The 17,089-nt window shown below is 41.2% G+C and overlaps 2 non-coding genes across 2 annotated transcripts; both read right to left on the reverse strand.

The window, feature by feature from the left end:
• Nucleotides 1-8,577: 8,577 nt before the first annotated feature.
• On the reverse strand, nucleotides 8,578-8,685 carry LOC130971164 (small nucleolar RNA R71). The gene has a single exon (XR_009082399.1). It is a non-coding gene; the product is annotated as a small nucleolar RNA R71 (small nucleolar RNA).
• An 8,257-nt stretch (nucleotides 8,686-16,942) lies between these two features.
• On the reverse strand, nucleotides 16,943-17,050 carry LOC130972573 (small nucleolar RNA R71). Its single transcript, XR_009083735.1, has one exon. It is a non-coding gene; the product is annotated as a small nucleolar RNA R71 (small nucleolar RNA).
• Nucleotides 17,051-17,089: the final 39 nt, after the last annotated feature.

Here is a 17,089-nt window from a genome sequence, read left to right on the forward strand (position 1 = left end):
TTTTTCTATGATTTCATGTATTTTCTGGCTGAAATTGAGGGAGCTGAGCAAAAATCTGAGTTAGGCTGAAAAAGGACTGCTGATGTTGTTGGATCCTGACCTCCCTGCACTCAAAATGGATTTTCTGGAGCTACAGGAGTTCAATTGGCGCGCTCTCAACGGCGTTGGAATTTAGACATCCAGGGCTTTCCAGCAATATATAATAGTCCATACTTTGCGCAACGATAGACGACGTAACTTGGCGTTGAACGCCGAGTACATGCTGCTGTCTGGAGTTAAACGCCAGAAACACGTCATGATCCGGAGTTGAACGCCCAAAACACGTCATAACTTGGAGTTCAACTCCAAGAAAAGCCTCTACTCGTGGATAGCTTTAGTCTCAGCCCCAGCACATACCAAGTGGGCCCCAGAAGTGGATTTCTGCACCAATTATCTTAGTTTACTCATATTCTGTAAACCTAGGTTACTAGTTTACTATTTAAACAACTTTTAGAGAATTATTTTGTACCTCATGACATTTTCAGATCTGAATTACATACTTTTTGATGGCATGAGTCTCTAAATTCCATTGTTGGGGGTGAGGAGCTCTGCAGCGTCTCGATGAATTAATACAATTCCTTTATTTTCCATTCAAACACGCTTGTTCTTATCTAAGATGTTCATTCGCGCTTAATTATGGAGAAGGTGATGATCCGTGACACTCATCACCTTCCTCAATCCATGAACGTGTGCCTGACAATCACCTCCGTTCTACATCAGATTGAATGAGTATCTCTTAGATTCATTACTCAGAATCTTCGTGGTATAAGCCGAATTGATGGCGGCATTCACGAGAATCCGGAAAGTCTAAACCTTGTCTGTGGTATTTTGAGTAGGATTCTGGGATTGAATGACTGTGACGAGCTTCAAACTCCTGAAGGCTGGGCGTTAGTGACAAACGCAAAAGAATCAATGGATTCTATTCCAACCTGATTGAGAACCGACAGATGATTAGCCGTGCTGTGACAGAGCATAGGAACGTTTTCACTGAGAGGATGGGAAGTAGCCATTGACAACGGTGACACCCTACATAGAGCTTGCCATGGAAGGGACTTTGCATGTGGAGAAGGATTTCAAGGAAGAGTTGAAGTTCAGAGGACAAAGCATCTCCAAAACTCCAACATATTTCTCATTACTGCACAACAAGTAACGCTTTTATTCTCTTTTATTTTTCCAATCTAATAATTCCAACTGATAATTTTAATTAATATCCTGACTAAGAATAATAAGATAAACATAGCTTGATTCAAACCAATAATCTCCGTGGGATCGACCCTTACTCACGTAAGGTATTACTTGGACGACCCAGTGCACTTGCTGGTTAGTTGTGCGGATCACAAATTCGTGCACCAAGCTCGTCTATGTCTCTTCCTTGCCTTTATTGCTCCTCCCTCATAGCTCTTTGATCTTCTCTAATCTCATTGAGAATAATGGAGTGTTCTTGGTGTTCCACCCTTAATTGGTTCATGTCATGACTCAATCCTTCTAGAGAAGTGTTGAGTTGTTCCCAATAGTTGTTTGGAGGAAAATGCATCCCTTGAGGCATCTCAGGGATTTCTTGATGATGAGCTTCCTCAGGCGTCTCTTGAGATCCATGAATAGGCTCTCTTGTTTGCTCCATCCTCTTATTAGTGATGGGCTTGTCCTCTTCGATGAGGATGTCTCCTTCTATGACAACTCCAGCTAAGTTGCATAGATGGCAAATGAGATGAGGAAAAGCTAGCCTTTCCAAGGTGGAGGGCTTTTTGGCTACTTTGTAGAGTTCTAGAGGGATGACTTCATGAACTTCTACCTCCTCTCCAATCATGATGCTATGGATCATGATGGCCCGATCCACAGTTACTTCGGATTGGTTGCTAGTGGGGATGATGGAGCGTTGGATGAACTCCAACCATCCTCTAGCCACAAGCTTAAGGTCCAGTCTTCTCAATTGAACCGGCTTGCCTTTTGAGTCTCTTTTCTATTGAGCTCCTTCCACACATATGTCCATGAGGACTTGGTCCTACCTTTGATCAAAGTTGACCCTTCTAGTGTAGGGGCATGCTCTTCTTGCATCATAGGCAAGTTGAACGCCAACCTTACATTCTCCGGACTGAAATCTAAGCATTTCCCCCAAACCATTGTAAGCCAATTCTTTGGGTTTAGGTTCATGCTTTGATCATGGTTCCTAATGATCCATGCGTTTGCATAGAACTCTTGAACCATTAAGATTCCGAATTGTTGAATGGGGTTGGTGAGAACTTTCCAACCTCTTCTTCGGATCTCATGTCGGATCTTCGGATACTCATTTTTCTTGAGCATGAAAGGTACCTCAGGGATCACCTTCTTCTTGGCCACAACTTCATAGAAGTGGTCTTGATGGGCTTTTGAGATGAATCTCTCCATCTTCCATGACTCAGAGGTGGAAGCAATTGCCTTCCCTTTCCTCTTTCTTGAGGTTTCTCTGGCCTTAGGTGCCATCAATGGTTATGGAAAAACAAAAAAGCTATGCTTTTACCACACCAAACTTAGAATGTTGCTCGACCTCGAGCAAAAGAAGAAAGAATAGATGAAAAAGAAGAAGAGATGGAGGAGAGGGAGAGTGGTGTAGATTTCGGCCAAGGGAGAGAAGAGAGGATGGTGTTGTATGAAAATGAAGAAGGATGGGGGGGTTTATATAGTGGAGGGAGAGGGGTTAGGGTTCGGTCATTTAGGGTGGGTTTGGGTGGGAAAGAGATTTTGAATTTGAAGGTATGTGGGGTTTATGGGGAAGAGTGGGTGGATGTGAGTGGGGAAAAGGTGATAGGGAAGAGTGATTGAGGTGATTGGTGAATGATGTTTGGGGAAGAGTGTTATGAAAAGGTGTGAGAGAGAGGGAGAAGGTAGGTGGGGATCCTGTGGGGTCCACAGATCCTGAGGTGATCTTGTGGGGTCCACAGATCCTGAGGTGTCAAGGATTTCTCATCCCTGCACCCTTTAGGCGTGTAAAATGCCCTTTGTATGCAATCTTGGCGTTTAACGCCAGACTGATGCTTGTTTCTGGCATTAAATGTAAGCTCTATGCTTGTTTCTGGCGTTAAACACCACTTTGCTGCTTGTTTCTGGCGTTTAACTCCAGCTCTCCTCAGGGTGCAATCCTGGCGTTTAAACGCTAGACTGCTGCTTGTTTCTGGCATTCAACGCCAGCTTCATGCTCTGTTCTGGCGTTAAACGCCAGCCAGATGCTCCTTATTGGCGTTTAAACGCCAGTAAACTCTTCCTCCAGGGTGTGCTTTTTCTTTTGCTATTTTTGATTCTGTTTTTAATTTTTGTAATTGTTTTGTGACTCCACATCATCATTAACCTAATAAAACATAAAAGAACAATAGAAATATAGATAAATAAAAATTGGGTTGCCTCCCAATAAGCGCTTCTTTAATGTCAATAGCTTGACAGTGAGCTCTCATGGAGCTTCACAGATGTTCAGAGCATTGTTGGGACCTCCCAACACCAAACTTAGAGTTTGAATGTGGGGGTCCAACACCAAACTTAGAGTTTGGTTGTGGCCTCCCAACACCAAACTCAACCAAACTTAGAGTTTGATTGTGGGGGCTTTGTTTGACTCTGTATTGAGAGAAGCTTATCGTGCCTCTTTTCTATGGTTGCAGAGGAAGATCCTTGAGCTTTAACCACAAGGTAGTCCCCATTCAATTGAAGGACTAGTTCTCCTCTGTCAACATCAATAACAGCTCCTACTGTGGCTAGGAAGGGTCTTCCAAGAATGATGGTTCATTCTCATCCTTCCAAGTGTCTAAGATTATAAAATCAGCAGGGATGTAAAGGCCTTTAACCTTTACCAACACGTCCTCTACCAATCTATAAGCTTGTTTTATTGACTTGTCTTCCATCTCTAATTAGATTCTTGCAGCTTGTACCTCAAAGATCCCCAGCTTCTCCATTATAGAGAGTGGCATAAGATTTATACCTGACCCCAGGTCACATAGAGCCTTCTCAAAGGTCATGGTGCCTATGGTACAGGATATTAAGAATTTACCAGGATCTTGTTTCTTTTGAGGTAGAGTTTGCTGAACCCATGTATCTAGTTTACTAATGAGCAAGGGAGGTTCACCTTTCCAAGTCTCATTACCAAACAACTTGGCATTCAGCTTCATGATGGCTCCTAGATATGAGCAACTTGCTCTTCAGTTACATCTTCATCCTCTTCAGAGGAAGAATAGTTCTCAGAGCTCATGAATGGCAGAAGGAAGTTTAATGGAATCTCTATGGTCTCTATATGAGCCTCAGATTCCTTTAAGTCCTCAATAGGGAACTCCTTTTTGTCTAGAGGACGTCCCATCTTCATTGGGATTCATGTCCTCCCCTTCATCTTTAGATTCAGCCATTTTGATTATATCAATGGCCTTGCACTCTCTTTTTGGATTCTCTTCCCTATTGCCTGGGAGAGTACTAGGAGGAGTTTCAGTAATTTTCTTACTCAGGTGGCCCACTTGTGCCTCCAAGTTTCTAATGCAGGACCTTTTTTCATTCATGAAACTTAAAGTGGCCTTAGATAGATCAGAGACTATGGTTGCTAAGCTAGAGGGGCTCTGCTCAGAATTCTCTGTCTGTTGCTGAGAAGATGATGGAAAAGGCTTGCTATTGCTAAGCCTATTTTTTCCACCATTATTAAAGCCTTGTTGAGGCTTTTGTTGATCCTTCCATGAGAAATTTGGATGATTTCTCCATGAGGAATTATAAGTGTTTCCATAGGGTTTACCCATGTAATTCACCTCTGCCATTGTAGGGTTCTCAGATCATAAGCTTTTTCTTCAGAAGATGCCTCTTTAGTACTGTTGGATGCATTTTGCCATCCATTCAGACTCTGAGAAATCATGTTAACTTGCTGAGTCAATAATGAGCGGATAATTTGTACCCTTTTTGGCTTTGTTTTTAGTATGTTTTTAGTATCATTTAGTTAGTTTTTATTATATTTTTATTAGTTTTTAGCTAAAATTCACTTTGCTGGACTTTACTATGAGTTTGTGTGTTTTTCTGTGATTTCAGGTATTTTCTGGCTGAAATTGAGGGATCTGAGCAAAAATCTGATTCAGAGACAGAAAAGGACTGCAGATGCTGTTGGATTCTGACCTCCCTACACTCGAAGTGGATTTTCTGGAGCTACAGATACCCAATTTGCGTGCTCTCAACGGCGTTGGAAAGTAGACATCCTGGGCTTTCCAGCAATATATGATAGTCCATACTTTGCCCAAGATTTGATGGCAGAAACCGGCGTTCAAAGTCACCCTCAGGAATTCCAGCGTTAAACGCCGGAACTGGCACAAGAATGGGAGTTAAACGCCCAAACTGGCACCAAAGCTAGCGTTTAACTCCAAGGAGAGTCTCTACACGAAAATGCTTCATTGCTCAGCCCAAGCACACACCAAGTGGGCCCGGAAGTGGATTTCTATGACATTTACTCATCTCTGTACACCCTAGGCTACTAGTTTTCTATAAGTAGGACCTTTTTACTATTGTATTAGACATCTTGGTAGCTATCTTTGAGTTTCATGCTATCTTAGATCATTTGGGAGGCTGGCCATTCGGCCATGCCTAGACCTTGTTCTTATGTATTTTCAACGGTGGAGTTTCTACACACCATAGATTAAGGTGTGGAGCTCTGCTGTACCTCGAGTATTAATGCAATTACTATTGTTCTTCTATTCAATTCCGCTTGTTCTTTGTCCAAGATATCACTTGTTCTTCAACTTGATGAATGTGATGATCCGTGACACTCATCATCATTCTCACTTATGAACAAAGTGACTGACAACCACTTCTGTTCTACAAGCAATCAAGGCTCTAGTGTTTATCTCTTGGATTCCTGATACACGATGCATGGTTGATCGCCTGACAACCGATTGCTCGCCTGACAAACGAGCCAGCCATTCTGTGAGATCAGAGTCTTCGTGGTATAGGCGAGAACTGATGGCGGCATTCAAGAGAATCTGGAAGGTCTAACCTTGTCTGTGGTATTCTGAGTAGGATTCAATGATTGAATGACTGTGACGTGCTTCAAACTCCTAGCAGGCGGGGCGTTAGTGACAGACGCAAAAGAATCACTGGATTCTATTCCGGCCTGACCGAGAACCGACAGCTGATTAGCCATATGCTGTGACAGAGCATAGGAACATTTTCACTGAGAGGATGGGAGGTAGCCATTGACAACGGTGAAACCCTTGCATAAGCTTGCCATGGAAAGGAGTAAGAAGGATTGGATGAAGACAGTAGGAAAGCAGAGAGACGGAAGGGAAGGCATCTTCATACGCTTATCTGAAGCTCTCACCAATGATATACATAAGTATCTCTATCTTTATCTTTATGTTTTATTCATTCATCATCTATACCCATTTGAGTCTGCCTGACTAAGATTTACAAGGTGACCATAGCTTGCTTCATAGCAACAATCTCCGTGGGATCGACCCTTACTCGCGTAAGGTTTATTACTTGGACGACCCAGTGCACTTGCTGGTTAGTTGTGCGAAGTTGTGTTTATGCCATGGTATTGAGCACCAAGTTTTTGGATTCATTACCTGGGATTGTTTTGTGTAAAAGTAGTGATCACAATTTCGTGCACCAAGTTTTTGGCGCCGTTGCCGGGGATTGTTTGTGTATGGACAACTGACGGTTCATCTTGTTGCTTAGATTAGGTATTTTTTTTCTTCAGAGTTCTTAAGAATGAATTCTAGTGTTTCATGATGATCTGTTGAAATCTGGCTGGCTGAGAAGCCATGTCTAATCTTATTGGACCGAGGTTTCAACTAATCATCACAATAGCTTGTTGATCTCTATCAATCTTGCTATTGGAGCGATGATCTGCTAAGGCTTGGCTGGCCATTGGCCATGTCTAGTGTTTTGGACCGAAGCTTTCTTTGAAAGCTTGGCTGGCTGTGAAGCCATGTCTAATTCCTGGACCGGAGTCTTAGACTAGCATTGCAATGATTCCTGGAAATTCAAATTGAGAATTCTGAAACCTTTATTTTCTATTTTCATATAATTTTCGAAAAAAGCACAAAAAAATTTTCAAAATCATAAAAACCAAAAATATTTTATGTTTCTTGTTTGAGTCTAGTGTCTAATCTTAAGTTTGGTGTCTTGCATGCCTTGTTTATTTGATCTTGGTTCTATTTTCATGTCAATAGTACAGGGGACTGAAGATTCAGAACATGCAGCAGAGGAATTACACAGAAAAAGCTGGGCGTTCAAAACGCCCAGTGAAGAAGGACAGACTGGCGTTTAAACGCCAGCCAGGGTACCTGGTTGGGCGTTTAACGCCCAAAAAGGTAGCATTTTGGGCGTTAAACGCCAGGATGGCACAAGGGGGAAGATTTTGTTTTCAAATCAATTTTTTTTTTCAAGTTTTCAAAATCAAATCTTTTTCAAATCATATCTTTTCAATCAAATGTTTTCAAAATCAATTCTTCTTTTTTCAAAGATACTTACTAACAATTAATGATTTGATTGAACATCAAGTCTGTTGCCTTTCTGTTGAGGAAGGTTTAATGTTTGAATCATATCTTTTCTTGTTAGGCAAGTCATTAATTTTTAAAATCAAATCTTTTAAAATTGTTTTCAAATCATATCTTTTCAATCATATCTTTTTAAAACCAATCATATCTTCTTAACCACATCTTTTTCAAATTAGTTTTCAATCATATCTTTTAACTTTTAATTTCAAAATCTTTTTCAAAAATTACTTGATTTTTTTTCTCTCTTTCACTCTTGGTTTTCGAAAATCAATTAAAGTTTCTCAAAATATTTTCAAACTTCTTAACCTTATTTTCGAAAATTTTCTTTCCCTCTTCTCACATCCTTCTATTTATGGAGTACCACTCTTTCTTAATGCACAATTCGAACTCTATCTGATCAAGTTCGAATTCTTCTACCTCTTTCTTCTATTTTTCTTCTCCTCTGACACCTCAAGGAATCTCTATACTGTAACATAGAGGATTCCACATTTTCTTGTTCTCTTCTCTTTTATATGAGCAGGAGCAGAGACAAAGGCATTCTTGTTGAAGCTGACCCTGAACCTGAAAGGACCTTGAAGCGAAAGCTAAGAGAAGCTAAGGCACAACTCTCTGTGGAGGACCTAACCGAATTCTTCAAAGAAGAAGAAGACATGGCAACCGAAAACAACAACAATGCCAACAATGCAAGGAAGGTGCTGGGTGACTTTACTGCACCTACTCCCGACTTCTATGGGAGAAGCATCTCTATCCCTGCCATTGGAGCAAACAACTTTGAGCTTAAGCCTCAGTTAGTTTCTCTAATGCAACAGAATTGCAAGTTCCATGGACTTCCACTGGAAGATCCTCATCAGTTTTAGCTGAGTTCTTGCAAATCTGTGACACAGTCAAGACTAATGGGGTTGACCCTGAGGTCTACAGACTGATGCTATTCCCTTTTGCTGTAAGAGACAGAGCTAGAATATGGTTGGACTCTCAACCTAAAGAAAGCCTGGACTCATGGGAAAAGCTAGTCAATGCCTTCTTGGCAAAGTTCTTTCCACCTCAAAAATTGAGTAAGCTTAGAGTGGAAGTCCAAACCTTCAGACAGAAGGATGGAGAATCCCTCTATGAAGCTTGGGAAAGATACAAACAATTAATCAGAAAATGTCCCTCTGACATGCTTTCTGAATGGAGCATCATAGGTATTTTCTATGATGGTCTATCTGAACTGTCCAAGATGTCTTTGGATAGCTCTGCTGGAGGATCTCTTCATCTGAAGAAGACGCCTACAGAAGCTCAAGAGCTCATTGAAATGGTTGCAAATAACCAATTCATGTACACTTCTGAAAGGAATCCTGTGAACAATGGGACTAGTCAGAAGAAAGGAGTTCTTGAGATTGACACTCTGAATGCCATATTGGCTCAGAACAAAATATTGACCCAACAAGTCAATTTGATTTCTCAAAGTCTGTCTGGAATGCAAAATGCACCAAGCAGTACTAAGGATGCTTCATCTGAAGAAGAAGCTTATGATCCTGAGAACCCTTCAATGGAAGAGGTGAATTACCTAGGAGAACCCTATGGAAACACCTATAATTCTTCATGGAGAAATCACCCAAATTTCTCATGGAAGAATCAAGAGAGACCTCAACAAGGTTTCAACAATAATGGTGGAAGAAACAGGTTTAGCAATGGCAAGCCTTTTCCATCATCTTCTCAGCAACAGACAGAGAATTCTAAGCAGAACCCCTCTGACTTAGCAACCATGGTCTCTGATCTAATCAAAACCACTCAAAGTTTCATGACTGAAACAAGGTCCTCCATTAGGAATTTGGAGGCACAAGTGGGACAGCTGAGTAAGAAAATTACTGAACTCCCTCCAAGTACTCTTCCAAGCAATACAGAAGAAAATCCAAAAGGAGAGTGCAAGGCCATCAACATGGCCGAATTTGGAGAGGAAGAAGATGCAGTGAACGCCACTGAGGAAGACCTCAATGGGCGTGCACTGACCTCCAATGAGTTCCCTAATGAGGAACCATGGGAATCTGAGGCTCAAAATGAGACCATAGAGATTCCATTGGACTTACTTCTGCCTTTCATGAGCTCTGATGAGTATTCCTCCTCTGAAGAGGATGAGTATGTCACTGAAGAGCAAGTTGCTAAATACCTTGGAGCAATCATGAGGCTAAATGACAAGTTATTTGGAAATGAGACTTGGGAGGATGAACCTCCTTTGCTCACCAAAGAACTGAATGACTTGTCTAGCAGAAATTACCTCAAAAGAAACAAGATCCTGGGAAGTTTTCAATACCTTGTACCATAGGCACCATGACCTTCAAGAAGGCTCTGTGTGACTTAGGGTCAGTGTAAACCTCATGCCTCTCTCTGTAATGGAGAAGCTAGGGATCTTTGAGGTACAAGCTGCAAGAATCTCACTAGAGATGGCAGACAATTCAAAGAAACAAGCTCATGGACTTGTAGAGGATGTTCTGGTGAAGATTGAAGACCATTACATCCCTGCTGATTTCATAGTCCTAGAGACTGGGAAGTGCATGGATGAATCTATCATCCTTGGCAGACCCTTCCTAGCCACAGCAAAGGCTGTGATTGATGTTGATGGAGGTGAACTGATCATTCAAGTGAATGAAAAATCCTATGTGTTTAAGACTCAAGGATATCCCTCTGTCACCATGGAGAGGAAGCATGAAGAGCTTCTCTCAAATCAGAGTCAAACAGAGCCCCCACAGTCAAACTCTAAGTTTGGTGTTGGGAGGCCACAACCAAACTCTAAGTTTGGTGTTGAACCCCCACATTCAAACTCTAAGTTTGGTGTTGGGAGGTTCCAACATTGCTCTGAGTATCTGTGAGGCTCCATGAGAGCCCTCTGTCAAGCTACTGACATTAAAGAAGCGCTTGTTGGGAGGCAACCCAATGTTATATTTTATCTATTTTTCTTTGTTATTTTATGTTTTTTTTAGGTTGATGATCATAAGAAGACACAAAATCAATTGAAAAAGCAAAAACAGAATGAAAAACAGGAAGAAAAACAGCACACCCTGGAGGAAGAACCCACTGGCGTTTAAACGCCAGTGAGGCTAGCAGTTGGGCGTTTAACGCCCAGTCTGGCATCATTCGGGGGTTTAACGCCAGAAAAGGGCACCAGACTGGCGTTAAACGCCAGAAAGGGCAAGAACCTGCGTTAAACGCCAGGAATGGGCACCAGCCCGGCGTTTAACGCCAGAAATGGCTCAAAACGTGATTTTGAATGCCATTTGGTGCAGGGATGACTTTCCTTGACACCACAGGATCTGTGGACCCCACAAGATCCCCACCAACCCCACCACTCTCTCTCTCTTCTTCACCCATTCACCAATCACCTCAATACCTCTTCCCCAAAAACCCTTCACCTATCAACTCCCATCTTTCTTCACCACTCACATCCATCCTTCATAAAACCCACCTACCTCACCCTTCAAATTCAAACACTTTCCCTCCCAAACCCACCCATAATGGCCGAACCCTATTCCCCCCTCTTTCCTATAAATACCCTTCTTCACCCCTTCATCTTTACACAACCTAAACACCACTCTCCCCCTCTTTGGCCGAACACAAAAGCCATTCTCTTCTTCCTCATTCTCTTATTTTTCTTCTCTTCTCTCTCTTCTTTCTTTTTGCTCGAGGACGAGCAAACCTTTTAAGTTTAGTGTGGTAAAAGCGTTGTTTTTCATTTTTCCCATAACCATTTATGGCATCCAAGGCCGGAGAAACCTCTAGAAAGAGAAGGGAAGGCAAAAGCTTCCACCTCCGAGTCATGGGAGATGGATAGATTCATCTCAAGGGTGCATCAAGACCACTTCTATGAAGTTGTGGCCTTGAAGGTGATCCCCGAGGTCCCCTTTTCACTCAAAAGGGTGAATATCTGGAGATCCGCCATGAGATCCGAAGAAGAGGTTGGGAAGTGCTTACCAACCCCATTCAACAAGTCGGAATCTTGATGGTTCAAGAGTTCTATGCCAATGCATGGATCACCAAGAACCATGATCAAAGTGTGAACCCGGATCCCAAAGAATTGGCTTACAATGGTTCGGGGGAAATACTTGGATTTTAGTCCGGAAAATGTAAGGTTAGCATTCAACTTGCCCATGATGCAAGGAGATGAACATCCTTACACTAGAAGGGTCAACTTTGATCAAAGGTTGGACCAAGTCCTCACAGTCATATGTGAAGAGGGCGCACAATGGAAGAGAGATTCAAGAGGGAAGCCGGTTCAATTGAGAAGGCATGACCTCAAGCCCGTGGCTAGAGGATGGTTGGAGTTTATCCAACGCTCAATCATTCCTACTAGCAACCGGTCCGAAGTTACTCTAGACCGGGCCATCATGATTCATAGCATCATGATTGGAGAAGAAGTGGAAGTTCATGAGGTCATAGCCCAAGAACTCTACAAGGTGGCGGACAAGTCCTCTACCTTAGCAAGATTAGCCTTTCCTCACCTCATTTGTCACCTCTGTTATTCAGTTGGAGTTGACATAGAGGGAGACATCCCCATTGAAGAGGACAAGCCCATCACTAAGAAGAGGATGGAGCAAACAAGAGACCCCTCTCATCATGAGATCCCTGAGATACCTCAAGGAATGCACTTTCCTCCACAAAACTATTGGGAGCAACTAAACACCTCCCTAGGAAAATTGAGTTCCAACATGGGACAACTAAGGTTGGAGCACCAAGAGCATTCCATCCTCCTCCAGAAATTAGAGAAGATCAAAGAATCATGAGAGAGGAGCAACAAAGACAAGGAAGAGACATTGAGGAGCTCAAGCACTCCATAAGACCTTCAAGAGGAAGAACAGCCGCCATCACTAAGGTGGACCCGTTCTTTATCTCCTTGTTCTTTAATTTTCTGTTTTCGAATTTTAGTGCTTATGTTATATGTTTGTGTCTTGTGATCATTAGTGTCTTAGTGTCTATGACTTAAAGTTATGAATGTCCTATGAATCCATCACCTCTCTTGAATAAACAATGTTCTTAATTGAAAAAGAAAAGAATTGCATGAATTTTGAATTTTATAACAGTTTAATTATTTTGATGTGGTGGCAACACTTGTGTTCTCTGAATGTATGCTTGAACAGTGCATATGTCTTTTGAATTTGTGATTCATGAATGTTGGCTCTTGAAAGAATGATGAAAAAGGAGACATGTTACTGAGGATCTGAAAAATCATAAAAATGATTCTTGAAGCAAGAAAAAGCAGTGAATACGAAAAAAAAAACGAAAAAGAAAGAAAAAGAAAGAAATAAAGTTGTGATCCAAGGCAATAAGAGTGTGCTTAAGAACCCTGGACACCTCTAATTGGGGACTTTAGCAAAGCTGAGTCACAATCTGAAAAGGTTCACCCAATTATGTGTCTGTGGCATGTATGTATCCGGTGGTAATACTGGAAGACAGAGTGCTTTGGGCCACAGCCAAGACTCAATAAAGTAGCTGTGTTCAAGAATCATCATACTTAACTAGGAGAATCAATAACACTATCTGGATTTTGAGTTCCTAAAGAAGCCAATCATTCTGAGTTCCAAAGGATAAAGTGAGATGCCAAAACTGTTCAGAGGCAAAAAGCTAAAAGCCCCGCTCATCTAATTGATACTGATCTTCATAGATGTTTTTGGAGTTCATTGCATATTCTCTTCTTTTTATCCTATTTGATCTTCAGTTGCTTGGGGACAAGCAACAATTTAAGTTTGGTGTTGTGATGAGCGGATAATTTGTACCCTTTTTGGCATTGTTTTTAGTATCATTTAGTTAGTTTTTATTATATTTTTATTAGTTTTTAGCTAAAATTCACTTTGCTGGACTTTACTATGAGTTTGTGTGTTTTTCTGTGATTTCAGATATTTTCTGGCTGAAATTGAGGGATCTGAGCAAAAATCTGATTCAGAGACTGAAAAGGACTGCAGATGCTGTTGGATTCTGACCTCCCTGCACTCGAAGTAGATTTTCTGGAGCTACAGAAACCCAATTAGCGCGCTCTCAACGGCGTTGGAAAGTAGACATCGTGGGCTTTCCAGCAATATATGATAGTCCATACTTTGCCAAAGATTTGATGGCCCAAACCGGCGTTCAAAGTCACCCTCAGGAATTCCAGCGTTAAACGCCGGAACTGGCACAAGAATGGGAGTTAAACGCCCAAACTGGCACCAAAGCTGGCGTTTAACTCCAAGGAGAGTCTCTACACGAAAATGCTTCATTGCTCAGCCCAAGCACACACCAAGTGGGCCCGGAAGTGGATTTCTATGACATTTACTCATCTCTGTACACCCTAGGCTACTAGTTTTCTATAAGTAGGACCTTTTTACTATTGTATTAGACATCTTGGTAGCTATCTTTGAGTTTCATGCTATCTTAGATCATTTGGGAGGCTGGCCATTCGGCCATGCCTAGACCTTGTTCTTATGTATTTTCAACGGTGGAGTTTCTACACACCATAGATTAAGGTGTGGAGCTCTGCTGTACCTCGAGTATTAATGCAATTACTATTGTTCTTCTATTCAATTCCGCTTGTTCTTTGTCCAAGATATCACTTGTTCTTCAACTTGATGAATGTGATGATCCGTGACACTCATCATCATTCTCACTTATGAATAAAGTGACTGACAACCACTTCTGTTCTACAAGCAATCAAGGCTCTAGTGTTTATCTCTTGGATTCCTGATACACGATGCATGGTTGATCGCCTGACAACCGATTGCTCGCCTGACAAATGAGCCAGCCATTCCGTGAGATCAGAGTCTTCGTGGTATAGGCGAGAACTGATGGCGGCATTCAAGAGAATCTGGAAGGTCTAACCTTGTCTGTGGTATTCTGAGTAGGATTCAATGATTGAATGACTGTGACGTGCTTCAAACTCCTAGCAGGCGGGGCGTTAGTGACAGACACAAAAGAATCACTGGATTCTATTCCGGCCTGACCGAGAACCGACAGCTGATTAGCCATATGCTGTGACAGAGCATAGGAACATTTTCACTGAGAGGATGGGAGGTAGCCATTGACAACAGTGAAACCCTTGCATAAGCTTGCCATGGAAAGGAGTAAGAAGGATTGGATGAAGACAGTAGGAAAGCAGAGAGACGGAAGGGAAGGCATCTTCATACGCTTATCTGAAGCTCTCACCAATGATATACATAAGTATCTCTATCTTTATCTTTATGTTTTATTCATTCATCATCTATACCCATTTGAGTCTGCCTGACTAAGATTTACAAGGTGACCATAGCTTGCTTCATAGCAACAATCTCCGTGGGATCGACCCTTACTCGCGTAAGGTTTATTACTTGGACGACCCAGTGCACTTGCTGGTTAGTTGTGCGAAGTTGTGTTTATGCCATGGTATTGAGCACCAAGTTTTTGGATTCATTACCTGGGATTGTTTTGTGTAAAAGTAGTGATCACAATTTCGTGCACCAAGTTTTTGGCGCCGTTGCCGGGGATTGTTTGTGTATGGACAACTGACGGTTCATCTTGTTGCTTAGATTAGGTATTTTTTTTTCTTCAGAGTTCTTAAGAATGAATTCTAGTGTTTCATGATGATCTGTTGAAATCTAGCTGGCTGAGAAGCCATGTCTAATCTTATTGGACCGAGGTTTCAACTAATCATCACAATAACTTGTTGATCTCTATCAATCTTGCTATTGGAGCGATGATCTGCTAAGGCTTGGCTGGCCATTGGCCATGTCTAGTGTTTTGGACCGAAGCTTTCTTTGAAAGCTTGGCTGGCTGTGAAGCCATGTCTAATTCCTAGACCGGAGTCTTAGACTAGCATTGCAATGATTCCTGGAAATTCAAATTGAGAATTCTGAAACCTTTATTTTCTATTTTCATATAATTTTCGAAAAAAGCACAAAAAAATTTTCAAAATCATAAAAACCAAAAATATTTTATGTTTCTTGTTTGAGTCTAGTGTCTAATCTTAAGTTTGGTGTCTTGCATGCCTTGTTTATTTGATCTTGGTTCTATTTTCATGTCAATAGTACAGGGGACTGAAGATTCAGAACATGCAGCAGAGGAATTACACAGAAAAAGCTGGACGTTCAAAACGCCCAGTGAAGAAGGACAGACTGGCGTTTAAACGCCAGCCAGGGTACCTGGTTGGGCGTTTAACGCCCAAAAAGGTAGCATTTTGGGCGTTAAACGCCAGAATGGATACCATTCTGGGCGTTTAACGCCAGGATGGCACAAGGGGGAAGATTTTGTTTTCAAATCAATTTTTTTTTCAAGTTTTCAAAATCAAATCTTTTTCAAATCATATCTTTTCAATCAAATGTTTTCAAAATCAATTTCTTTCTTTTTTTCAAAGATACTTACTAACAATTAATGATTTGATTGAACATCTCAAGTCTGTTGCCTTTTCTGTTGAGGAAGGTTTAATGTTTGAATCATATCTTTTCTTGTTAGGCAAGTCATTAATTTTTAAAATCAAATCTTTTAAAATTGTTTTCAAATCATATCTTTTCAATCATATCTTTTTAAAACCAATCATATCTTCTTAACCACATCTTTTTCAAATTAGTTTTCAATCATATCTTTTTAACTTTTAATTTCAAAATCTTTTTCAAAAATTACTTGATTTTTTTTCTCTCTTTCACTCTTGGTTTTCGAAAATCAATTAAAGTTTCTCAAAATATTTTCAAACTTCTTAACCTTATTTTCGAAAATTTTCTTTCCCTCTTCTCACATCCTTCTATTTATGGAGTACCACTCTTTCTTAATGCACAATTCGAACTCTATCTGATCAAGTTCGAATTCTTCTACCTCTTTCTTCTATTTTTCTTCTCCTCTGACACCTCAAGGAATCTCTATACTGTAACATAGAGGATTCCACATTTTCTTGTTCTCTTCTCTTTTATATGAGCAGGAGCAGAGACAAAGGCATTCTTGTTGAAGCTGACCCTGAACCTGAAAGGACCTTGAAGCGAAAGCTAAGAGAAGCTAAGGCACAACTCTCTGTGGAGGACCTAACCGAATTCTTCAAAGAAGAAGAAGACATGGCAACCGAAAACAACAACAATGCCAACAATGCAAGGAAGGTGCTGGGTGACTTTACTGCACCTACTCCCGACTTCTATGGGAGAAGCATCTCTATCCCTGCCATTGGAGCAAACAACTTTGAGCTTAAGCCTCAGTTAGTTTCTCTAATGCAACAGAATTGCAAGTTCCATGGACTTCCACTGGAAGATCCTCATCAGTTTTTAGCTGAGTTCTTGCAAATCTGTGACACAGTCAAAACTAATGGGGTTGACCCTGAGGTCTACAGACTGATGCTATTCCCTTTTGCTGTAAGAGACAGAGCTAGAATATGGTTGGACTCTCAACCTAAAGAAAGCCTGGACTCATGGGAAAAGCTAGTCAATGCCTTCTTGGCAAAGTTCTTTCCACCTCAAAAATTGAGTAAGCTTAGAGTGGAAGTCCAAACCTTCAGACAGAAGGATGGAGAATCCCTCTATGAAGCTTGGGAAAGATACAAACAATTAATCAAAAAATGTCCCTCTGACATGCTTTCTGAATGGAGCATCATAGGTATTTTCTATGATGGTCTA

Source organism: Arachis stenosperma, chromosome 3, assembly GCF_014773155.1.
Source record: "Arachis stenosperma cultivar V10309 chromosome 3, arast.V10309.gnm1.PFL2, whole genome shotgun sequence".
NCBI lineage: Eukaryota > Viridiplantae > Streptophyta > Magnoliopsida > Fabales > Fabaceae > Arachis > Arachis stenosperma.